The following is a 26,262-nucleotide window of genomic DNA, read 5'->3' on the forward strand; positions in this document are numbered from 1 at the left end:
GTAAACATAATATTCTTCATGTAAGTATAGATTAATGATAACAAAAAAAACAAAAAAAAGAAAGACTAGGGGAATTACTCCCTGATAGGATAAAACTAACTGTAAATCAACGATTAATGCATGCTTTAAATATACTTAATTTCGATCACTTAAAGGATGTCAGATGATCAGCTATGGAGGTACATTTTTTTTTCTGATAATATTCCTTTCTCTTAAAAAAAAAAAGCAGTTCCTGTGTGGTGACCTCCAAGGAGTTCTACACAATAGTATAAAGGGCATATCAAAGTGTAGGCAAAGGGTCTGTTTGTGTTTATACAGAGGATCAGAGCCTAATTTGGCTACCCTGAAAATGAACTAAGATACGATATGAAGAAGAACTTCCAGCATCAGCACTCTCTGGAAGACTCATGCCAGAAGATGATCATCAAAAAACCCCAACAAAGATCCACGCACTGCTACAGCTGTAGATGCACTCATCCCACCAGTTCCTGGACTTGCCATGGGAATGAAGAAGGAGATATCTAAGCTGGCCTGTGCATACAGTAAAACAACAAATTTGACTGGATCTATACTGTTGGAACTCAACCAAGAATTAGGAGAAGTGCAAGTTGTAGTGCTCCAAAATCTTACAACTACAGACTATCTACTATTAAAAGAACATATGGGATGTGAACAGTTCCCAGGAATGGGTTGTTTTAATTTGTCTGATTACTCTCAGACTGTTCAAGTACAGTTGGACAATATCCATCATATCATAGATAAATTTTCACAAATGCCTAGGATGCCTAATTGGTTTTCTTGGTTTCACTGGAGATGGCTGGTAATTATAGATCTGCTTTGGTTATGTAACTGTATTCCTATTATGTTAATGTGTGTGTGCAATTTAAGTAGTAGTTTAAAACCTATACATGCTGAAGTTACTCTACAAGAAGATATGTCAAAGAAATAATCAATCTTCCCATGTTTTCTGCTGTCTGCTACTTCTATAGCTTTTCTTCTTCCTTCCTAATTACAACCCTTAAATAGAATTCGTGCCTAATATCGAATTTACCGAGTATCATAATTCCTCCAAGTGCTAAAGATACCTCAAGACAAATGCTGGGCATAGAAGCTACAGGGCATAAATATGCAAAGAAGTAAAAAGCTAGCCTTTTCAAACAATATTGCTTCTCTCTCACTTACCAACTTTACATTTCCCTGTATGGCCCTGGAAGATGACTGGTTAGCCAGAGATGGGTAAGATTCCTCAAGGGAGGAACAACCTAAGACAGGCACAGTCGCAGGTGGTCATCAGGGGAGAAATTGGGGATCAACAGAGGTGAGGCTTAGAACCTCACCCCCCTGTTCTGAGAGAAATCTTCTGCATACGTGGATGTTTTATTGCCCATGTCTAGCTTGGATTAACACATAGGCTACAGGCACACACCTGATAATCTACATTTGCTCTCTTACAACACTAAACTATGTTTTCTACCTTTATCTTGCATCTACCTACCACTTCAGCATTTTATTAATAATAATAATAATAAAGGGAGAAATGTGGTATCCACATATAAATCAAGTATAAAAATCAAACGAATATTCATATTTGACCTGATTGTTTATAGTTCATGATACATGATCAAAACTGAAAGTTTCTGTGATATGACTGCCCTTGCACTGTTCACCATGTAAGAACTTATTCACTATGTAAGAATTTGTTCTCCATGTAAGAACTTGTTTGTTATGCTTCAGAAGATTGGAGACTGACAAAAATTAGGCCTGGGGTGGATTAATGATTGTGCATTGAGCATTGACTCCCCTATACAGAATTTTATTGTTGTTAACAACCATTTGATCAATAAATATGAGAGATGCCCTCTCAAAAAAAAAAAAAAAGAAATCTCTCTCTCTCTCCCCCACCCCCCAAACACACACACACACACACACCATGCAGGATTCTCTGGAAGAGGCAACATTATCCCAAGTGCTTAGAAACCCACCTTGTTCCAGGAGACATCATTCACTTACACTGAGAAAGACTCTCTTCTCTGCTGACGCCATACATACAGTTTGACTCTTCTGCCTCTTCAGTGAGGGAAAGATGTGGCCTTGCTGGGTACGAACACAGCTGTGTCCAACAGGCACGAGCACAGGAAAGAGAACAGAGCAAGCACAGCAGCCGTGGACGAGATAAACAAGGGTTCTTTGGAATCCTTGCTTCTCCCACAAATCTTAACTAGACTTCTCACCAAGGATAAAACCATGACTTCAGTTCTTTTCTTAGCTAGGGCTCCTTTCTAAGTAAAATGAATGAAATAATTTGGAGGCATGGTTTAAAGGTATAAAGGGAAAAAGGAAATGCATCAAAGATATCAAGTATACTTAGCTCCGCTGCTCCCTACCCCAACACCTGCTCAATCGCACTCCCCTAGGCCAATGAGCAAGTCTAGAAGGTCCAACCTTGAGCAATATTTGACACAAAACTCCTGTCTCATTCCATTGTCACTCTAGACCCAGGCAAGGGTGAGGAAAAATGGATGACTGAATGCATGACTGAGCCCTTTGTCTACTGGAAATGGGATTCTTGTGATTCTGGTCTCCTGAGGTGGGACTGATTCGAAAAATAAAGCAAGACAAGGGGAATGTGATCTGATAAGCTGGGAAATGACTCTGCCAGTTCAGTCAGCCTGAATGAGGTCCGTGCCGGGACCTCATCAGCACACTGGATTTGAGGTCAGGAATTGCGAGAGAAGGTTTTTCCTGTGCGCTCAGTCCTGGCACCAGCTCAGAGAGGAAGAATAGGAAGACTGGATTTCCTTGAAGAGGATGCCGTGGCTCTGCCTCTTACACAGCAATCATTCCAAAGTCAGCAAGCTCTGGCGCTATTTGGGGTACAAATCTTGAAAGAGAATTCTCTCGATTCCTGGAAAGAATAAAAATTATCAGTCCAAACATGTGGAGCCAACCTGGGGTGTTATTTAATATATTAATTACATAAGAATAATTTCATTAGCACAAGCTTTTGTTTGAATATGCCACATATGCTCAAAAAAATTTATATTTCCTCCCTAGAACATATCTTTAATGAGATTTTGTGGCTGAATATTTACTCCATATGACAATCACAGGGTACCAACTTTTGAGCTAAATGAACACATTAGGCAACCAGGCAGTACTTCCTGGGTTCCTAATAATCATTGTTTACAAAGTATTCTTATAACCACCAGGCGGGATGTCGTTAGAGTTGGAGGGAGGGTCTCAGTGACAGACACCTTTGCAGGGGCCAGGAATCACTGGGTGGTCCCTGCTACTCATCCCTCCCAGGGTGCAAACGAGGATTGGGATGCAGGAGAGCCCCCCACACATCAGGAGCTCCTCACAGGGACAAGGAGGCACTTGCTCTCTCTTCTTAGGGTGCAGAAAGAAGGAAGAGAATCCTGGGGCTCTTGCTCTGGACAGGCTTCCAATGAAATGAGACCAGAAGTGGAAAATAAAGCTTTCCTTCTTTCCTTCCTGTCCTCCTCCCTCCTTCCCTCCTTCTCTCCCGTCTTCCTTCCTTTTCTCCGCCCTCTCTCTCTCTCTCTCTCTCTCTCTTCCTTTTTCTCTTTCCCTGTTATGCTCTGCAGTCTCAACACACCAGAAAATAAACTTTCAATAATGAATCTCACCTCCTAATAATGAAAGCATTCTGATTTTAACATCAGCACAGTCCAGAGTCTCCAGATATTTAGTTAGGTGCTATTTCTAGAGAATTCGATCATGCCATGACACCTTAAAGACTAACCAATAAATACATAAAAATACAACATCTGCAGCATCAAATGACCAGGAAGTTGTCCTTAACATCATTTTTTCATTAACTTGCGATGACTCCCCCACACTGTTATCTTCCCCTGCAGGCCCCTTCTATTACCAGTGCCCTTCTGAGGGCTTATATTTTCTTCTGCACCAACGTGAAACGTGCATCTCTGTAAATTGCCACCAAGCCCCCTAATTGCTTAACCGTACCCCGTACCCAGTAGCACTGAAATGCCATTCTATTGGCACCAGCAGGAAGGGACAGCCCTTACAGATGAAAGCTCATTAATACCTGCAGCTTTGGAGAAAGAACTCGAGTGGTGGCTGTGATTCAGAAACGTCAAGAAAGGAGAGGATGAAGCAGGCCTCCTCTCCCACCCCCAGGCCCACCCCCCCAAGAACAGGTACTGTTTTATCCAGACGGAGTGAGCAAGAAAAGGCACCCCCAAAAAGGAATCCAAAGGGGGAAGCAAAGCATGAAATCCAGGCCTTTTCCTCCTATAAGTCTTCCACCGCCATGAGCAGGTTCATCCTGACAGAATCTCTAACAGAGCAAGAGGAAGAGAACTTCAGGTGAAAGGTTACCTACATTTATAATGTCAGGCACTGGGCCTGCTGAGGTAAAAGGTAAATGGTAATTTTATCATTAGCATGCCTGACCCCTTGGCCGCACCATATCTCACAGGAAACGTTAAGAACAGCCCACCTGTCAAGACGCAAACGTTTAAAGGTCAACACGCACAGAAATCTTCCAGAGCTCACAACTGAATTGCTGACACCTTTTATTATTGCCGCTTAAATAAATGATTCAAGGGGCAAGACAAGGAGAGACTGGCTTAATGTCGAAATTTCTGTGAAGGATTCTTGGGGTTTTAATTTTAAAACTATTAAAAATACTTTGACTGTGTTTTGGTATCAGGGATCAAGCAAGGACTTGAAAGTTCATAAATATTCCTGGGCTTGAAGGATTTTCAGTATTCCTCAAAAATATACCATCAGCTCTTTTCTTTTTTTTGTAAATTTGCAAGGAACTTCCCTTCTTGTTCTGCTTTTTATTTTATAGAAAGATAACTTCAATGTATTTTTTTGTCCTTTCTATTAGAGCTAAGAGGGCAGGTAATAAGGAAGCTTCTCATAGCATCCTGTGTCCATTACCCAATTAGAAAACCAAGAGGCATGGACAGGCATTTGAAAGATTTGTTGCACTTATTTTTTTCACAATTAAAACCATAGATTAAAAATATGTTGCTTAAAAATAAGCATAGCATTTCCTCAAATGATTAAACATGAAGTTACTACATAGCTCAGCAATATATACCCCTTCTGGGTATCTACCCAAGAAGGCTGAAGATGGGACTTGCACAGATACTTGTGTAGTCGTGTTGGTAGCAACATTATTCACAATAGCCAAGAAGTAGAAATGACCCAAGTGTCCATCAACAGATGAATGGGTAAACAAAATGTGGCATATACAGGATGGAATATGATTCAGCCTTAAAAGGGAATGGAATTCTGCACAGGATACAGTGTGGATGAACCTTGACAACATCATGCAAAGTTAAACAGTCAGATGCAAATAGACAAATATTGTGTGGATCCATTTATACAAGATGCCAGAATGAGGAAATCTATAGTGACAGAAAGTAAATTAGTGGAGTGGGGATTTGGAAGGAGAGGGCTCAGGGACACCGGGTAGCTTCTTGGGCTAATGAAATGGCTCTAAAATTGATTGTGGTGATGGATGCACAACCCCTTACACATAAAAAGCTATGAAATTATGCACTATAAAGGGGTGACTTACATAGTATGTGAATCATACCCCAATGGAGTTGCTTTTAAAAAGTAATCATGACATATTTGGGTAGAAATGCTAATATTACTGATGGGGTGAAGGTAGAATTGCCAAATAAGATACTAGTTTTTTTACTTGCTAAATCTGGCAGCCTAAGGTAAAAGAGCTCTGATAAGTGCTGCAAAAGTAATTATGAATCAAGTTATACCTATTTGATTCATTCTCCACATGGATCAGAATTTTCTTTCCTGAACTTTAGAATTTCCCATTTATTGTTATTAGAGGATTGAGAATCCCTTTGAATTTGTGTCCATATTACGTTCGGCAGCCCTAACATTGAAGTAGATAGACCAGGACACTCCCATGCCACAGAGGCCGGTCCCTTCCAAGTGTTCTTGCTGAGCCATAAGAAGTTGGGGCTTCCAGCCTTCTGGAAGTATTTGGGAAGATTAGCTACCTTTCACTAGCTGCCCACTCAGCAAAGAGTGACTCATCTGAACGGTGAGCTTGGGAAGGAGGTCCTGAGCATTTTAGCCCAGCCCCTTCCGGGCTCTCTTTCTCAGTCTCACCTGCCCACAGCACACGCATTCTTCTCCAAGTGGAAAACAGCCTGTCCCTGCCAGGATGCCTGTAGGTCCCCAGCTGTTCAATATGTGACTGGCTGGTGAAGCCAGTCCATTTCAAAAAGGAGAAATAGGAGGACTGTTCCTTGCTTTAACACTATCCTATATCCTCCGATCCAGTTTTACCATCAATAAAGCTTCCTCAGTGGCCCTTATCAGACCCTTGTGTCTCGGCTGGTTCAGAACCCACATGGGAAAGGGTAGTGGCCACTTATCAGCTCCTGACAGACCTTACTGGTCAGGAAAACAGATCATCACACTTGGAGTAGTCCCCCACCTTGTGTTTAAATAAAATGTTAGCATCTCTAGAGCTACTTTATCACAGCCAGACTGTTGGAGCCTGAGGCCATGCTAAAAAAAAGATCACTGGAATGCCATGCAAAAGATGGGGTCAGTCATTCAGAGGTTTATTTTTTTAAGCTTCAAAAGCCCATAAAAATGGTCTCAGGAAAATAAAATATGTAGAAGGGAAATCTATAAATAGTCTAAAATAAAAAGTTATTAAAGATTGATTTTTAAGGATGTCAGAACTTTATCATCTAATCTCATCTTGAAAAACCAACTTAAAGCAAAAGGGAATACCAGCTATAAACCTCCCATGGGAGGACCTTTGTGCGGTTCCCAAAGGAAAAACCAACTTCCAAGAGAATGTTTATAGCATCTGTCTTCACAGACATCAGTGACCATTTCGTAACGCATGATCTGGATGCATTACAGCCCAGTAACAGGGAAGGGGGGTGCGTGTGTGTTTGAGGAGGCATGTGATACCCACCAAAAAGGCCTATGGCTTCCCACAAATTACCCCCAAGAGGCCCCAAAGAAGTAACTCTTTGCTCTAATAACTGAGTTTCACCCCCACTTACCAGACCATCCCCCTTGGGTCTCACAGCATCCTCTGGCCATCCCATTGGTTGTGCTTTCGGTCTCCACACTTCACTCAGGTCATTTTCAGAGCCAAACTGGGGACTCTTCCCATCCCCACGATTACAGGATCCAGAGAGAGACTGTCTCTCTTCTCCAATGGAAGCCAATATTCTAGGAGGGCCTCATCCTATCCCTTCTCTTCCTCCCTGCCTTCTCTACATCCCCTGTCTCCCTGCTAGCCTCCTCCCCACTTCACTAACCCACACACCCAAACTCCTGCACAGCTCGTGTTGCCCCCTGAGAACCATTTGTGCAGAACTCACTGGATGAAGTTGGCAGGTAAGGTACTCCAACAATCAGCATTCAATCACAAATTCTTACTGCTGGTAGGGGTACCAGTAGGCTGTGAATAAAAATGAATTTTCTATGAACCTTCTCAAGATCTCCCTGGGTTGGTTAGCTGCATAACTAACCACCAGGCACCATGAAATGGGTGGCCCAATTTGTAAACAGTACTTGGAAGTTTGAGCTCTGTAAAGCTCTGCACAGTACTGACAGCTGTCCTGAAGTGACAGGGATGGACTGTCACTCGAGCTTGCTTTTCTCTCTCTGAGTGGTGCTAAAGGAGTGGACAGGAAAGCTGTTCACTCTCTAGTAAGATTAGGAGTTACTGCTGGAATCAATATGAAGAACAGCAAAGCACTGATAAGACACCACCGAATCTGAACATCATTAATCCCAAGCAGGAAGCTCCATTGTCATCTCTTTAAGGGGTAGGATACAGCCCAGCTAAATTTGGGGTTTATTCCCTACCAGTGTGCAAGAGTATCAGAACCACTTATTTAGACAATTCCTAGAGGATGTTAATACAGTCAGCAAATTCAGCCTGATTCTGAACAACAAAATATCAGTCCAACTAGCAATAAGGCAATATGTAGACCGGGGGGAAAATTAGCTCCTCTTTTTACTTACCAGTTTTAGCCATGATTAAAGCTAGGTTGAGCACGCCTTTATTTATTCTGTTAGAATGAATGAAGTAAAAGTTACCAGAGATTATTCCACACCAGATGGCCTAAGAACAAACTTCCTAGTTCAAATTCTAAGATCAGATCCTAGGACCCTATAATCTATCTCTATATAACCTAATGACCAAAATTCCCTACATGTGCATAAATATAAGTTTGTATATAATTAATCTGAGAATGGAGAAAAATAAAGATGCATTCTAGTTTGCAAATATAACTTGGTTATAATATGAGAGAAAAAGATACAGAGAGAAGGATTTGTAGGTCAAGCAAAAAGACAAAAGAAAAAAATGAGATCACAGAACATTACCAATAATCATCCCATTCTCTAATTTTGAAGTTTTTAAATTTAGACTTTAAAAAGTTGTATAATTTTAAAATTAAACAATAATGCAAAGGAAAATTTTAAAGACAAAGACCGTGACCCTTCTATATTTGGGTAAAAGTCCCGTGTTTCCCCTGCACCCTCTATTCCTGCCATCATAAAACTGGTAGTACTGACTTAGAATTGCTTCTATGCCTGCTTCCAGAACTTCTCAGTGCATCAGCCACGTGAGAGTGGGGACTGTATTACATTGCTCCTCCACTAATATTCATGGCTCCGAGATAAGGTAATAGACAGTCAATAGATTTTTTAACTGAAATTTTTAAGTTGTCACTCACTCACTTCCAGTGAATTTTCTAATAGACCAGACAGGAGACAGGTGGATTACCCCCACTTGACTAAAAACAGACAAGAGCACGGCGTTATAGGAAGAACGGGAGTGGGAGAACCGCACTGCACACCGGTAGTATAACATAGCGATTTTAGGAATTTTTTGAAAAATATTTTCACTTTTCTAATTTTCAGATCTGATGGAGACTGTCCTGTTTTAAGAAACAAAGTTCGGTGATGATGCAAAATAAGCACAAAATAGATGTCATTTGCCTTGTGAGCCGGGTAAGCCTCGTCATTTTTCTCTTCCTCGGCCACTCTCTCTGTTGGCTGCCATGAAAATCTCCGAGGTGAGCTTGCAGGAATGTTTCTCTGGACAGAGAATCAGGAGCTGAATTTTCCATTTCAGTGCATCATTTGTGCCTTCATCATTCAGGAATTATGCATTAACCTTAACAGAGATAAGAAAAAAAATCGTTGCAGCCATACTTTACAGATGCTTTTAAAAGAACTTCTGCAGAATTGTAATCATCTCTCAAAATTGGTTGTGTCTGTTTAATGAGAACTTCTTCATAATTTTCTAGCACATTGTTAATTCACAAGAATTTATATCATTAAGGTCATTAAACTATGTTATTTGCCATGGACTATTAAAGAGAATGCCAATAATTTAAAACTTACTCCTTGATCCTGCAAAAAAAAAAAAGTTGATTATATATCTTCATTTTTTTCATTATATATCTTCATTCTTGCCTCTTAAAGACTGGAAATTCTCATCTTCAATTAATTTTTTCAATTGTTAGATTTTTCTGTGTAAAAAGATACCATTTGGTTGGGGGAAAAAAAAAAAACCTTCAACTTAAATGAAAAAGTCTCCCAAAACATTAGTAATATCATTTTATTTCACTCCAGTAATTATGTAAAAGGTGAAATTTATACTTTCCTCCCCCCCCCCATCTCTCTTCTTCCCTGCCAGTAGGTGCACATGGCCGCATGCACAGTTCACAGAAGCGAATACGCTTAGCTGTCAGATTCCACGGGCTCCCAAGAGCTTCAGACACAGAACATAAAAAAAGGCGAGTTACAGAAGCCACTAAAATTTTACACTGGCTTTGTGACTAGGATTAATGCATTTTAACAAAACTCTGAAAGGAACGCTGACCGCTCTGCAACTGTCAGAGCCGTCAAACCTCCCAGTACGTTGACCTTCCTTATAAACAGTAAGTATATTGTAAAACCATTTATTGCCACTCTAAAAATATTTTGACTATTTTACCCAACTACCTAAGTAGGAAACCTGATACTAGTTAAGAAAACAAAAAAGATTCCCCTGTCCAGTCAAGCCTTGTAGAATTTGGGGAGGGCAGAGAAGAGGAGAGTCCCTTTTCTGTTAAACAGCTTGCAGCTAGCTATCTGTTTCAATGGCTCATCAAAATGAAGTCTCCTTTCTCCTCGTGGCCCATTCCTACCGCACCTGTGAGGGACCCAGCTCCAGGCCAGGCGTTTCTTTGGGACAGAGCCCAAACTACTGTCTATCCAAAGAAACCTAGATGCCAAAACCCATCTTCAGGGACGTCCTAACTATACCCTGAGCCTTAAAAAGGTGTCCCTTCCTGCAGGGGATGCAACCCTGAGGAGCAGCAGCCTGGAACTCAGCTCCCTCCTGGCCCCTCCTGCTTGGCACTGGGCTGAGCACCTGGCACGCCTGGGCCATGCCCATTTCCGCCCCTGGGCAGCTCTTCCTACACCTTTTCTATCCCACAGGCTTGTGTGTTTACCAAAAAGACCCTATTCTTAGTGCCAACAAGAAATCCAGAAGCCAATGCATCTTTCATGGGTATGGACTGAGAGCCTGTAGGTACAAGTAGACCCTGGCCAGACAATATATAAAATTAAATCTCTTGCCTGCAACAGGTAGCAACCAGCTCAGGAAACTGACCCATTATCCACAGTAACCAGCTCAGGAAGCCAGCCTACCATCTAGAAGTCAGACTTAGAAAAAGCCAGAATACTATGTCTAGTAACAATCCAGGAAGCCAAACAATAAACCCAGTAATAATCTTTTCCATGTGCTCAGGACTTAATTAATAACTGACAGCTTCCAACTTAGGAACAACCAGAGAAATATGTTCCCATACCCAGTCACATAGGCCCACTTACTGAAAAGAAAGGTGGATAACAGGACTACCCTCCCAGCCTCAGCCCTCACACCACCCTTGAAATCCAGCCATCCTGGCCCTACTGTGTCCCAAACATAAAGAGCACACTCATTTCTCTTAGAATGAAAGTAAATGTTTGCCCAGCACTCGAGGCCAGATACAAAGCCACTTCCTCTCTTTATCATCTCCTCACTTCCCCAGGCAAAATGACCGGCTCCCTCATATATTTGCAGAACTGCTGCATAGGACATCCCAGCAGCTGGCCGACATGGCCATCTGCTCAGATGCCCTGAAACTCATCAGGGGCAGGAGCTGGGTCATTGTCCACCATCTCCCGAAATGTAGTGAAATAGACAAAGTAAGGGAGGGAGGGGGAAAGGAGAAAAAGAAAAGAAGGAAGGAAAGAGGGAAGAAAGAGACAAAGAGAGGGAGAGATGAAAGAAGAAAGGCAGGGAGAGAGGGAGGGAGAAGGAAGAAGAAGGGAGCAAAAAAAGACAGATGAAGAACTGCCTAGCACATCCCACTTTCTTGGTAGGTTTTCTATGCACGCCATCCTCTCTCTCCCAGTGCCCCTGCATTCAGGCTCACCTAACAGTGCAGTCAGATCAGAGTGCATGTGAATTGCTCACACTAAAACAGAGCGTGTACACTTCCCCAAAGTCAGTAAGCACCAGCCCTTCTTCCTGGCACCGCAGCTGGGCAGACGGTTTGTGTGAAGCCACCTGGGCCCTCCCTGGCTCCGGGCCCTCCTTCCTCTTCCCCACCACCCTCACTTTGGCATCTGTGACATGAGAACCACAGCACCAGCTCAGAAGGCCGCTATGACACAATTAAATAAGAAAAGTAGGTAAAATTTCTGGCACATAAAGGGCAGTCAATGTATGTTCATTTCTTTCTCTCATTTGATTTTTCTCATTTTTATTCAGGCATCTAGGATCAGAATTCAGAAGCCCTGGTTGCTTAAATCCTGGATTGCTTTAGGCACCCAGTTACACAAGTTAATAATAATTTTCCCTTAAGAGCAGCCCAAACTAAAAGCTTTAATGTTTTGGATCAACAGCTCCCAAACAAGAAGCTACATTTGCAAGCAAATCCATCCCTACTGATGAAATAGGGTCACGGATCTCAGAGACAAAGCTGCTGAGCCCTGGCGTCCGCAAAGCCCTTTTCTCCCCGTGGGCTCGATTCAGTCACCCTTCCCTTCCCACCCCTGCTCCTTTCTCCTCGTCAGGACGAAGGCTACCCAGACACAGTTGGACAGATGCAAGCCTCCAAAAGGGCCTCACATTCCAGGGAGCTGAACAACAGTGAAAACAAAACTATTGCCTGAGGCCAGGATAACAGCGCGGGGATGTTGGGCATGAAATAGGCTGTCCGTCTGACTTCATGAGCTCCCAGCAGCACGCTCAAAGGGCAGCTCCGTGACCTCACCCCTCTCCCGGAATACCTGCTCCCTCTCTGGCTTTATTTATACTGGTTGCCATCAAAGCAAAGAGTGAAAAATAGTTTGGGCAGTTTGAGGCAGAGGGGAGGAAAAGGGGAGTAGGGGGAAGAGAAAGAAGAGAAACAGTTGAGACAAGGAATTTGAATTGCATTCAGTAGCAGAGGGGAAACTACCAGGTAACAGTTTGAGTGAGCTCAGTGAACGGCTCCAAAGAGTAGCTTAAAGTTAGTTTAAAAGGTGAGGTTCATCCTGATGCCCTTTCTAAACTCTCTGTTAGGGGTTATTGTCCACGAAATTAGCTCAGGAAGGCTCTAAGGATGTGTGATCACAGGTCACTGAGCGCTGGCCTCAGTCTTTGTGCCATTTGCACAGCTGTGAGGAGGACTGCAGATGTGCGAGCAGCCTTCCTTAAATGCTGAAGAAGTGCAGCATGAAGCCTATCAGCTTACACCTAAGGACTGCCTTTCTGCCCCACACCAGAAAGGGGGGCACACTCAAGCTCAGAGCCCATCTGGCTCATGTCAAGCTGACTTCACTCTCAGATGTTCCCTAGGAAGTTGGGTTTGTGGGAAGCCCAGCATGCAGTGGGAGCAACGAGCCGTTTGCTTCAGTTCTGAACCATACTTGTCTTTTGAGTAGACCCTGCAGGAAAAGGGTGGAGTGGCCCTAACATTGTCAAGGCAACACAGAGCAAAAGTTGGAGACTCAGTAACATCCAGTAAACCCTGGGAAAAACTCTGTGTCCCCCTTTGAAATCTGTCTTGACCCCAAAAGAGCTGAATTTTCCCTCTTCTGTGTTCTGTCACCATGTAATCCATGCCAGATGATAACATAGATCATATTTGTTACCATTCATAAATTTGTGCGTCTGTCTGCCCAACAGACCATGAACCTCTCAAGGGCAAGCATATGCCTCACTCAGCTTTATATCTCCAGCAATTAGCACAGTGTCTGGAATATTATAGATATTCAGTAAGTGGTCATTGTATAGCTGGATTAAACTGAACAAACTCTAGAAGAGAGAGGCTGTTCCTCAACTGGTCCTCACTGAGACCAAAAGTGATCGTGAGAAGTCCAGACACACAGGACACATCTGTGCTTCAGACAGGCTCCCACCTTTCCTGCCCCTCCCTGTCCACAGCGCCCTCCTCCCAAATACCCACACACTCCACTTCCTCATGTCCTCTGGCATTTGGTCAAATGACATTTTCTCATGGAAGCTTACCTTAGCCACTTGATTTGAAGTTGTTACCTTCCACTGCATCAGGCATCTTTCTTATTCTGCTTTTCTCTTCTTCCTACAGCACTTACAACTTTCTACCATAAGACACAATTTAACTTTTCTACTACTATTTATTGCACATCTCCCCCAATGGAAGGTAAGCCCCACACAGTCAGGGATTTTTCCACTGTCTTATCCACTTCAATATCCCCCACACTTAGAACAATGCCTGATCTGTAGTAGGTGTATACTAAAAATATGTTGAATGAGTAATTGGACGAAGGAAGGAAGGGAGCAACTTATTAAATGCAACTTCGGAAAAACTAAGAAAAGAAGCTACCACCAAAGAAGTAATTGAGGTACACAAAGGATGAGCTTGTCAAACCAGTGCCATATGCATGCGAAATTCTACTCAGTGTCAAGCTTTACTGGTCATTTTAAGGATCCAAGTCATCAAGATTCACACAGACGCAGCCAGAGGTCTGGAATTGCCACTGAAGCTCTCCAGGTCCTTCTCATCCCACCAGATGCTCTCTGGCTTAGATTAACATGCGACATTTCTAAGCAATGTGTATAGTTCATTATCACCTGCAGAAGAGTTCCATCTTCTGTACAGCACATCCATTTTTCCTCAGATAGTCTGTGCATCTTTTTGCAGGGAGCAATACTCCATAAATGCATACGTTCCCTGTCAGTTTATAATGCGCCATCCTAGGCAACCAGTTACATCCTGCTAAAAACATCCCATAGATAAGGACTCTCCTGCTGTCAAATTCCATTACGTTATTTGCCAGACCGTCTGCCATTACCAGGTTTACAAGGAAATTAGACTGAGTTACCTGACTTTCCCTTTTTCCGGGGATATTCCCCAACTTCCAAAACCCTGTAGTAAAGGGAAAGGATGGGTTGAAGACCTGCTGCTTAATCCTTTCCTTCCCAGATATAAAAGGAACACAGGGTCAGAGTTGCTATGAAGCTGTTCCAAAGTTATTAGAAGTAAGAAAGAAAATGATAGAGAAAAGGGCAACTAGAAGAGCCTAATCATGTCATGTGGCCTTCTGGTGTATTCTGGATAGAGCTAAATGCCCTACCTCCCATCCCTCATTCCTGCCTGCTGCCTCTTGTGGCCTCACTGTTAAGACTATGAGGGATCAGTGGTCATCATCGGCCATCGCTCCAAACAGCTGAGTCAAAGGAATGGCTCTGGATTCCTCATTCAGGCCTTAGGTTACAGAGCCACTTTGAATTCTTAGAATGTGAACTGGACCAGCTGTACCATAGGTATTCCCGCCATGCTACAGAGAACCTCAGATACTCATACAAAGCAACTCTATCTTGGGGGGTGTCTCCGAGAGGTTCAAATAGGAAAACTGGTTAGTGGGTCATCTAGTCAGGAGTATAGGCCAGAGCTGTTGAAAGTCTCGCCTGAGCATGTTCCCCCAAGCAAATCTCTGGATGTACCTGCCCAGGGCTGAAAGCCTTTTTGCTCCCTTTAAAATCTTGTGGAATCTGGGCATTCCTCCCTTCAGTCTGGCCTGGAATGGCCTCAAAGGCAAAGGGAAGGAAGGATCAGTGTAAATGCCTTTCTCTGTGTTCAAAGAGGCACATGCAGCTGGTCCCTGCACACATCAGAAATGAATAAACAAAAAACACTCCTGGTGTAAGTTACCCCTTAGCCAGGAAGCAGCCACTTCTGGAAATGGCCCTCACTCTCTTGGACGCTGATTCATGAATGATTACTTCTCTGCAGTAATACTGCCCTCGTGGCCCAGAGAAGTGCAGCCTCTGAAAAGCTCTTGCTTAACCAGAGGCTCTTAGCTGCAGTATACCCCAGTCAGGTTACATTCAGATAGGCTTAGGCCAGTCTTGGAGTTTTGTGTAGCAGCCACTCACATTATATAATCACAGAGGTTCTGATCAAACAGACACAAATCCCCAAGCACTTTCCTGTGTCCCAGGGGATGCCTCAAGACAGGCGTCATTCCTGTGGGCTTGAGACTTCTTCAGTTCTGCTCAAGTTTAAATGCCATATTCCGGGGTAACATTTTTAGCTTAATATTTAGTCTAAAACTAGCCTGATGTTTAGCCATCTTTTCCACCTAGAATCATGGAGATGAAATCGTTCCTAGAAATTACACTCCCTATTTCAATCCTTCTATTGTAGAAAACGGGGATGTTTCAGCCCAAAGAGATAACATGGTTTACCTGATATCCACCCTACTATAAATGGGTAACCAAACCACACCAGGCCTATGGCTCCTGATTCTCTCTCCCAGGCTCTTTCTACTAGGAGTGTCTTGCCTTCAGTGTAAATAAATATAAGGAGATATTTCCTAAAAGCAGTGGCAAGTGAGTAAGTATTAGATTTTGGAAGTAGGTAGAGAGGCACAGAGAGAAAATGAGTAGACCCAATTCATAAATTTTGCCTAAGGCTAGACCTTTATTCATTTAATATATGATAATAATAATAATAGATCCACTCAGTCATTCTTTTCTTCCGAGGGACTAAATTCACCAGTTCTTTTTGATGGTCAGAAAGGAATGATATTTGAGGGCAATGACATTCCATATGCATTACGCCCTTGATGTCCCAGGGTGCATCTTCCTTGAGGGTTATAATTCTTTAGCTGACTTCTAGCCTACTCCTGGTTCTCACATCAATGACTTACACCCAAGAGTGTATATCTATTATAATTGCTACCTAAAGAGAATAAGAATTACAGATAAGTAATTTTCTTTTTCTAATCTAACCCCCTGGAGGCATTTTAGTAGCTAATACGGGTGATGACAGGCATTTCTGCCATAATTTATACAATTTCATTTTTCTTAATCATGGATTTTAGTTCTCTTACGTCACCTGTTTGAAATGGAAGCAGATTTTTTTTGTCACTGTTTTTACATTTGTAGTCTCTCTTGCAAAGTGCTTAAAATGTCCACACAATTTGAAGAAATTTAGATTATTATCTCCTCTGAAATATCTTTCCTTCAGTTGCTTGCAAATCCCCTTAAAATAATTTATGAAGCATGAACTTACGTAGCTTCAGTGGGACACTATAGTTTGAGTATTTAAGAACATGTGTAAAGTAACTAAGTGGACCTAAATTTCCATTTACAAACAGCTATTTGCTTTGGCAGAGAAATTGGTGATTAAGAATATAATTTAAAATAATTTGTATGGTACAACATAGAAAATAATTTAAAGAATGCCTAGAGGTAGATTTCTATAATTGATTTTTATGGTTCTCATGCCTAACACAATGCCAGATGCATGGAAAGATGTCAGCAAATATTGATAATTTGCATTTAATATAATTAAGAAGTCATCAAATAATGTAGCATTTTGCTCATACCTTCAACCTCCCCACCGACTCCTTCAAAGCCCATTCAGTCCAGCCAGCACTGAGGAATCCAAAACAAGCTAGTATTCTCCAATCAAGAGAGGCCAGACATTCTGATACAACCCAGGATCATCTGAGATCTAAAACTGTAGGTGGCAACACCATTAATGGACCATGAGATCAATTTCATAGATCAGGACTCTGTTTGAGTGGAATGTAATATGGTATAGAATGGAACAGAACAGAGTGCATCTCACATGGTGGGAGAAGGCATTGTTTTGCAAAACTCTTTATTTCTTTGTATACAATGGGGATAGGTTATGCTGTGAAATCCATTTCTTTCTGCAGTTCAAAACAAGTTTGAAAGCCACTGTAGTAGGCTGAATGGAAGCTCCCAAAAAGATAGGTTCACATCCTAATCCCTAGAACCTGTGAATGTTACTTTATTTGGAAAAAAGGTCTTTGCAGATGTAACTAAGGTAAGGATCTCAAGATGAGGAGACCATTCCGGACTGTACAGGTGGATCTGAAATCCAATGACAAGTGTTCTTGTAAAAGAAAAGCAAAGGGAGATCAGAGACAAAATGAGGAGGAGAGAGAATGTGACCATGGAGGCAGAGATTGGAGTGACATGGCCACAGGTCAACAGACACCGGGAGCCACTGAAGAGGGAGGACTGGATTCTATCTAGAGCCTCTAGAAGGAGCTGACTTCTGGCCTCCAGAATTGTGAAAGAATAAATTTCTGTTGTTTTAATCTATGCTGCCAGTGGTAATCTGTTACAGCAGCCACAGGAAACTAATACAGCCATTGATCTAAAAGATCCAAAATCCTCGGTGTTTTCACAACTTCAGAGAAACCCCACAGTTACCCGAAGACTTAAGCTCATTCGTTACCCAAAGTTAACCTATATTTTCTAAAAGCCATGGGTTTTATGAAAAACATAAATGTTCAAGGCCCCACAATCTGATAGAGCCCAAAAGGGGGAAAAAGAACCTCCTACACTCAGTCACCAAAATCAAATAAAGACAATTCTCATACAGTCCATTCTTTTCTGACAAGCATATTTTATTAAGCTTAATTTTCTGTGCAGTAGGTATTTTAATTTTCCTAATACAAATTTATAGTAATAGCTATGCTTTTTCAAACTTAAAGAATAGATTAGAAAATCACTATTTCAGACTTCTCCCTAGTCACTACAGCCAGCCACAAAAGGAACTTGGCAAGAGACCTCATTTAATAACAATATAATTCTCAATTATTCCTATATCCTTTCCAAGATTGGAGAAAAGAAACGTTATTTCTAGAAATGCCCACATATCACTAAAGACCTACCACCCACTGCCAGTCTCACTCATCACTCATGGCCTTTGGCAACTGTAAGATATCCAAGCTATATGGCATATACTTTAATTACAGCATGACCAAATGGAATTATAAGGGCTTTATTATAATTAATCTTTTGTACTACTTGTATCAGCAGTAGCTAGTGCTGTCTGTGAATTGCCAAGTACCTACCACAGTTTTAAACTAGTGGCTTTCTTTGGCTCCTCTCCAACTTTCCATGAGGACTGTAGTGCATGGCATTTCAGGTAACCAACACTTATAATCCCACTGTAAAGTGAATTATACAATCTGCCCCTAGGTAAACAGATAAACAAATTCTGTGAAAAACACAAGAGGCAAGACAATCCAAATCTCATTCATTCGCTTAATCATCACCTTTCTATCGTAATGTTAATGACTCATTGCACTAGTTTTAGAACACCTAGAATAATGCTTTGCACATAGTGGTCACTCAATAAGCACATCAAAACTAATTTAATCACATATTTTGAGAAGGTAGCAAAAACTAGATGTTAAGGATAATTATCAAGTAGGGGAAAAATAGAGGTGATTTAAGAGTAGTTATGACAAAAACCATCAACTAGTTCATTGCATTTCTTACCAGCTTTTCCTTTCCCCCTTACATCTAAAAAAATCAAGACAAACAATATTTTCATACTGGCATAGGCCTCCCCCAATAACATATTAGTTGAAGTTCAAAGCCTCTCCCCAACCACAATCCCTCTGAGCCTTGGCAAGCCATGGCAAACTGAAATTCACCAGAGACTCACAGGCCTTGCAAAGACAAACCACCCTTCATCAAGGAGATGTTGGCATTAATGAATTGCTGTCTTCATACTCATGGCACTGTCTGTAAAAGTGATTTGTGTACATCAGGATGGCTATAAAAGATGATATAAGAAGCCCTTAGTAGTGAACTAAGACAAAGAAAGGGACAGATGGCTGTTAACAGTCAAGGAGCCCCAGAGTTGGTGGGGGGCAGGACATTCACTGTGGCCCAGGAGTAGGCCCCCTTCTCAAGTGGCAGAATTGAGTAGAGTTTTTTTTTTAATTAATATTCTTTTGGTCTCATAGGACAATAGCAGGAGATAGGACAGTGGAAAGTTATGGAAACACACAGTCCTGGATTTGAAGATTGCTTGCCCCTGATTAACTCTAACTTGAACCAGTGAATTAACTTCGTTAAGCTTCAGCTTTTCTTCCTGTGAATTTAAGATTACACCAGTATTTGGGTTGCTCTAATTATTGATTGAGCTAATGTTGGTAATGTGCTTAGCACAGTAATTGACACTGCACTCAGTAAAGTTGTACATTTTTTAAATGCAACCCTGTTCTACCCTGGGTTCACAGCAGCCTAGTGGCATCTAGGAAAACACGTATTATTTTTTCTTCAGACAGAAATTAGCACATTTCTTCAGCGAGAACAAAATGGACAAACTATATTTTTTCCAGCCTGAACAACATACTGCCACCAGCTCCCTGTGCAAAAATCCCTAATGCTGCCTCTCTTCTACTGAAAACATCCTCAAAGGTTCCTCAGCTACTATGTATTAGAATTTCATTCAAGACAGCAGGATAACATGGAAAAAGCATGCATTTAAGAATCCATCAGATCTGGGCTTAAATGCTATTCATACAACTTAGTAAAAGGTGACCTCTAGCAAGTTCCTTAATTTCTCTTTGCCTCAATTTCCCCATTTATAGAAAAGGAATAATAACCCTGTACAAAAAGGGAAATAACTCTTTAGGGTTAACAGTTGTTTTAGGGATTTAAAACTATGATATCCTCAAACAGAACTATCAATGCTTGGTACAAAATAGGCACCGCATAAACTGTAAAGTTTTCATTCCTTTCCAGCTTCATTGCACATCCCCATCCTTCCATCCCATGCACCACTCAAACTGAGGACTCCCCTTCAAAGCCCTGTGTCTTCTTCTCCTTGGCCTTGTTCATGTGGAGTATTCTGCCTGGAGTTCCATTCCCCATCCCCAAATATCCAAATCCTGCCCATTCTTCAAAATTTAAGTTAAATACATCTTTTCCATAAAGCCTCACCTCTGCCCAGCAGAAACAACTGCCTCCTCACTGAGCTTCCTGGACCATTATCTTTGATCTTCTTGTAACTCTTCATTATGTGTTTATAGTCACTGCTCTAAGTTCTACATCCTCCAAAAAGTAAACTTCCAAATGTCACAGTCTCCATCTGCATTTTTTTCTTTACAGACCTGGCACACCTCAAGTGCCTCAAAAATATTTATTGAATGAATTAATCAATAACAAATCATGTGTATTGAAAAACTTTTCTATGAAATATCTATGCTTAACAAATAAGAAATTTAGATCAACCAACTGTACTAAAGCAAAGATTCTGCCTTCCATTTTACTTTTTATGAATATAAAAGAATCTGAATGTTTGTTTATAAGCAAATTAAAGAAGATTCCCATTGCCTGCCTTCAACATTCCACACATTTTATGGCCTCTTCTTTCCTATAAAAAGCAAATGGGGAGTGACATCACCAAGATGGTGACATGGATCATTCCAGGTTTCACTCCCCCTCATAAGAACAACTAACATCTCTTCAAGAACAAGGCACCACTGGGAGAATCTTAGAACATGGGGTTGAAGCTAAAGCACCCCCTGTACCTCAGAGACCAAGATGGACTGTGTAGAAGGTAAGGGAAGTTGCTACACATTATTCTCATTGCCCCTCCCCGTGGCCAGCACAGGGGGACATCTCTCCTGAGCCTCCAGTTCCTTCAGTGGGAGAAGAGATGACAGGGAGAACAGATAGCCCTGCCAGCATTAGGGTAATTGTGGAAGTCTCTGATCTTGCACCATGGGGATTACAGGGGAATCTGGAGGGCTCAACCACTGAGAATCTGACCATGATAGAGAAGGGAGAGGGGTTTGTAACAAAAAGTACATGGATCTTTGCAGACCAAGTTCACACCTGCAGAGCACAAGTAGTAATCCCAGGCTTTGCTCATCTGCTCATCCACTGACCAGGGAATTTGTCAGGGTACAGATCTACCTGATTCAGATGCTCAAAACAGTTTTGTCAGCCCTAGAGTGTGGTTTTCCCACACCCAGGCTAGGGGCTGAATCACAGCCCCACCCACTGTGGAGAGTGTCTTCCAGTCAAATCTGACCAGAAGGGTTAGTGACAAGTCCTGGAAGCTGTGTAGCCCTGTGGTGCTTGAGCCAAGAGGACAACCACAGATCCCAACCTACAGTCTCATTCAGATAGGGACCCAAGCCTGCCATCCCATCCAATTGTTCTCAGCAAGTAGCACAACTCCCATCTCCATCCTCAGAACTCGAACAGTCACTTCACCCCAAAATAAAACATAATAGTAGGTTCCACGTGCCCAAGGAGATGACCAGTGGACACACCAGAAACCCAAATTGAGCTGACTAGTGAAGAATTATCTCTGCCAAAGCAAACCTGTGAAATCTGAAGAAAGAGCCCAATTACTCAAATGCACAGATGCCAACATAAAGAATCAAGGATCACAAAAAATCAGGTAGATATGACACCCCCAAAGGAAACTAATAAAACTCCTATAAATGACCTAAAGAAATGGGAATCTACGAACTGTCAGACAAAGAATTCAGAGTAATCCTCTCTCAAGGAAGTTTAGTGAACTATAAGAAAACGAAGACAACTACGCAAAATTAGGAAAACAAAGCATTAACAAAAATGAGAATTTTGACAAGGAAATAGCAACCATTAAAAAACAAACAGAAATCCTAAAGTTGAAAAATATAACAACCAAACTGAAGATTTCAGAAGTTTCAAAAGTAGGCTTAACCATGCAGAAGAAAGAATCAGCAATCTGGGTGATAGGAAAATGGAAATTACCCAGTCAGAGAAGCAAAAATGAAAAATTAAAAAGAGGGAAGAAAGCACAGGGGAATTATAGGACACAATAAAAAGTAATAACACTTGTATTATGGGAATTCCAGAAGAAGAAAAGACAGAGAAAGGTACAGAAAGTATATTTAAAGCAATAATATATGAAAATTCCTAACCTTGGGGACAGAAACAGATATCCAGATAAATAAAACCCAAAGGACCCCAGATAGATTGCACTCAAATACAGATACACCAATACACATAACTAAATTGTCAAGAGTCAAAAACAAAGAAAATATTATAAGAGAAACAATAGAAAAAGAAATAAATTACATACAAGGGAAGCCTCATAAAAATATCAGTGGATTTCCGAGCAGAAACTTTTCAGACCAGAAGAGAATGGAATGATATATTCAAAATATTGAAAAAAAGTAACTGTCAGCCAAGAATTCTATACCCAGTGAAGCTATCATTCAGAAACAAAGGAGAGAAAAATATTTTCTTGAACCAACAAAAGCTGAGGGAGTTCATTGTCACCAGACCTGCCTTATAAGAAATGCTAAAGTGAGTTCCTTGAGTGTAAGTAAATAAATACTAATAAACATCATAAAAATTTAAAGGTTGTGAAAATCTCAGTGGAAATGGGAAAGATACAGTCATAGTTAAATTCTTCAATGTGGTAATAATGTGCATAATTCACTTAAAACTCTAGTTTCAAAGTTAAAAATTAAATGAACATAGTAAAAATAACCAGTTATGGTTATTATTATATTATACAATAATCTGTTATTAGTTATGCAATATAGAAAACATAAAGTGTAACATCAATAACCAGTAATGTGAGGTGGAGGAGATGTAAAATTGTAACATAATTTTATTAATTTTATTGATTAATTAAGTTATCAGATTAGAATAGGATATTATAAGTTTAAGATATTTTGTATAAGCCTAATTAAGTTATCATCAGTTTAGAATAGGATATTATAAGTTTAAGATATTTTGTATAAGCCTTACAATAATACAGAGAAACCCCTGTAGTAATTATACAAAACAACTCAATAAAAAGTGAAAGAATACAGACACCAAAAGTCAAAAACACAAAGACATCAGGATAAGAAATAAGAAACGGTGATTCTATGGAAAAACAACAAAATGGCAATAGTAAGCCCCTACCAGCCAATATTACTTTAAGTATAAATAGATAAAATTCTCCAATAAAAAGATAAAAGATAGCTAAATGGATTAAAAAAAACCAAGATCAACAATATGCTGCCTACAAGAGACTTACTTCAGTCTTAAAGACACACATAGATTAAGAGTGAAGAGATTAAGAAAGAGACATTTCAAGCAAATGGTAACCAAAAAAAATGAGCATAGTTATACTTACATCAGACAAAATAGACTTTAAACTAAAAAATGATAAAAGGAGACAAAGAAGGTCCTTACATATTGATAAAGGAGTCACTATAACAAAAAGGTATAACAATTGTAAATATTTATGTGATCAACATTGAAGCACCTAATTATATAAAGCAAAAATTAATAGAGTTAATGGCAAAATAAACAGTAATGTAATAATAGTTGGGGACTTTAATAACCCCCTCTCAATAATGGATAGTTCATCCAGACAGAGAATCAATTAGGAAACAGTGGATTTGAACAACACTACAGACCAAAAGGACCTAACAGACATATACAGAACAATCTATCCAACAACAGAAGAACACACATTCTTCTCAAGCACACATGGAAAATTTTCTAGGATAGATCATACGCTAGGCCACAAAATCATCCTTAGCAAACTCAAGAAGATTGGAATCATACCTTCTCTGACCACAACAATATAAACTAAGGGTTCATATCCCAGATGAGCACACACCCCCCAAAAAAAAGCTCATGTGAAATGTGGACAACTAAAGTAAATGAGGAAAATTATATATGAGAAAAATGAAAATATCAATAAAGACATAGAAATAACTTTTTTTAAGTCAAACATAAATTCTAAAAGCTGAAAAATATAACACATGAATTGAAAAAATCATTAGAGGGGTTTGAGAACAGACTTGCAGATGAAGAAGAAAGAACCAACAAACTTGAAGGCAGGTCATTTGAAATCACTGAGGTTAAAGAACACAAGAAAAAAGGAATGCATAAAAGTGAACAGAGTCCAAGGAAGTGATGGGATACCATTAAGAGGGCTGATATATACATTATGGGAGTCCCAGAAGGAGAGGAGTAAGAGAAAAGGACAGAACTATTGTTTGAAAAAATGATGATCGAAAGCTTCTTAAATTTGAGGAAAAACACAATTTGCAAATTCAAGGCTCTCAACAAATTCTGAGTAGGATAAATCTAAGAGACTCCTACTAAGATACATTATAGCCAAACTATCAACACTCAGAGACAGAGAGAATCTTGACAGCAACAAGATAAAAGCAACTCATGTATAAGGGATCCCCAGTGAGATTATTTGTGGATTCTCAGCAGAAACCTTATAGGCCAGTAAGCAGTGGGATTATATATTTAAAGTACTGAAATAAAATCTGTCAGCCAAGAATTGTATATCTGGCAAAGATGTCTAGGTTCAAATGTCTGTCATTCAAAACTGAGGATATTAAGGCATTCCCAAACAAGCAAAAGCTGGGGGAGTTCTTCATCACTAGACTTACTCAATAAGAACTAAAGAGAGTCCTTTGGTTAAAATGATAGGACACTACCATCAGTAGATGAATGGATAAAGAAGATGTGGTACATATACACAATGGAATACTATTCAGCCATAAGAAAGAAACAAATCCTACAATTTGCAAGCATAGATGGAGCTGGAGGACATTATGCTCAGTGAAATAAGCCAGGCAGAGGAAGACAAATGCCAAATGATTTCCCTCATTTGTGGAGTATAACAATGAAGCAAAACTGAAGGAACAAAATGGCAGCAGACTCAGAGACTCCAAGAATGAGTTAGTGGTTACCAAAGGGGAGGGGTGTGGGAGGGCGGGTGGGGAGGGAGGGAGAAGGGGATTGAGGGGTATTATGTTTAGTACACATGGTGTGGGGGGATCATGGGGAGAACAGTGTAGCACAGAGATCTGTGTAGCATAGTGGATCTGTTGCATCTTACTACACTGATGGACAATGACTGCATTGGGGGTATGGGTGGGGACTTGATAGTATGGGTAAATGTAGCAACCACATTGTTTTTTCATGTGAAACCTTCATAAGAGTGTATATCAATTATACCTTAATAAAAAATTTAAAAAATAAAAATAATAAAATGATAGGACACTAGACAGTAAATTGAAGCCATATGAAAACAAAGTTCTCCAGTAAAGGTAAATACATGGATAAACATAAGTAACAGTACTATTGTAATTTTGATTTATAACTCCACTTGTTTTTTTGACAGGGTTTAAAAAACCAGTATCTAAAAAATATAAACCCAAAGCTAGAATTAGGAGGTAAATAATAAAGATTAGAGCAGAGATCAATAAAATGGAGGATAGAAAAACAATAGAGATAATCATCTAAACCAAGAGTTGAGTCTTTGAAAAGATCAACAGAATGACAAAACTTTAGCTATATTGATTTAAAAAAAGAAAAGGCACAAATAACTGAAATCAGAAATGAAAGATAAGACATTTCTGTCAATATTACAGAAATAAAGAGGACTATAACAGAGTGCTATGAATGATTAACACCAACTGGACAACCTAGATAAAATGGGCAAATTCCTAGAATAATACAACATGCAAAGGTTTTATTATAAAGCAATTAAAAATCTGAATAGATCTACAACTAGCAAGGAGATTGAATCATTAGTCAAAAACTTCCCAAAAAAGAAAATCCCAGAAACAGATGGTTTTACTGGTGAACTCTACCAAATATTTAAAGAAGTAACACCAATACTTCTCTTTAAAATGCTTCTTTTAAAGAAATTAAGAGAAGCAATCACTTCAATACTCATTCTATGAGGTCTGCATTACAGTGATGCCAAAGCCAGACAAAGATCCTACAAGAAAAGAAAATATCTTTTAAAGTGAAAAGAAAAAGACTAATATCCTATGAATATTGATACAAAAATCCTCAACAATATACTAGCAAATAGAATCAAGAGTATATTAAAAGAATTATACACAATAAGCAACTTGGATACA

The 26,262-nt window shown here is 40.2% G+C and overlaps 1 long non-coding RNA gene across 2 annotated transcripts in view; it reads right to left on the reverse strand.

The window, feature by feature from the left end:
* Positions 1–2,694: 2,694 nt before the first annotated feature.
* The window catches only part of LOC118914125 (uncharacterized), a 125,050-nt gene continuing 101,482 nt past the window's right edge, over positions 2,695–26,262 (reverse strand). The window contains exon 4 of one of the 2 annotated variants that reach the window (XR_008994299.1): positions 2,695–2,905. This is a non-coding gene — a long non-coding RNA (uncharacterized LOC118914125). Of the gene's footprint in view, positions 2,906–7,014; positions 9,191–26,262 lie in introns of those variants that run through there. The other variant, XR_008994300.1, reaches the window with a different exon arrangement.

Source organism: Manis pentadactyla, chromosome 16 (assembly GCF_030020395.1).
Source record: "Manis pentadactyla isolate mManPen7 chromosome 16, mManPen7.hap1, whole genome shotgun sequence".
NCBI classification, from domain to species: Eukaryota; Metazoa; Chordata; class Mammalia; order Pholidota; family Manidae; genus Manis; species Manis pentadactyla.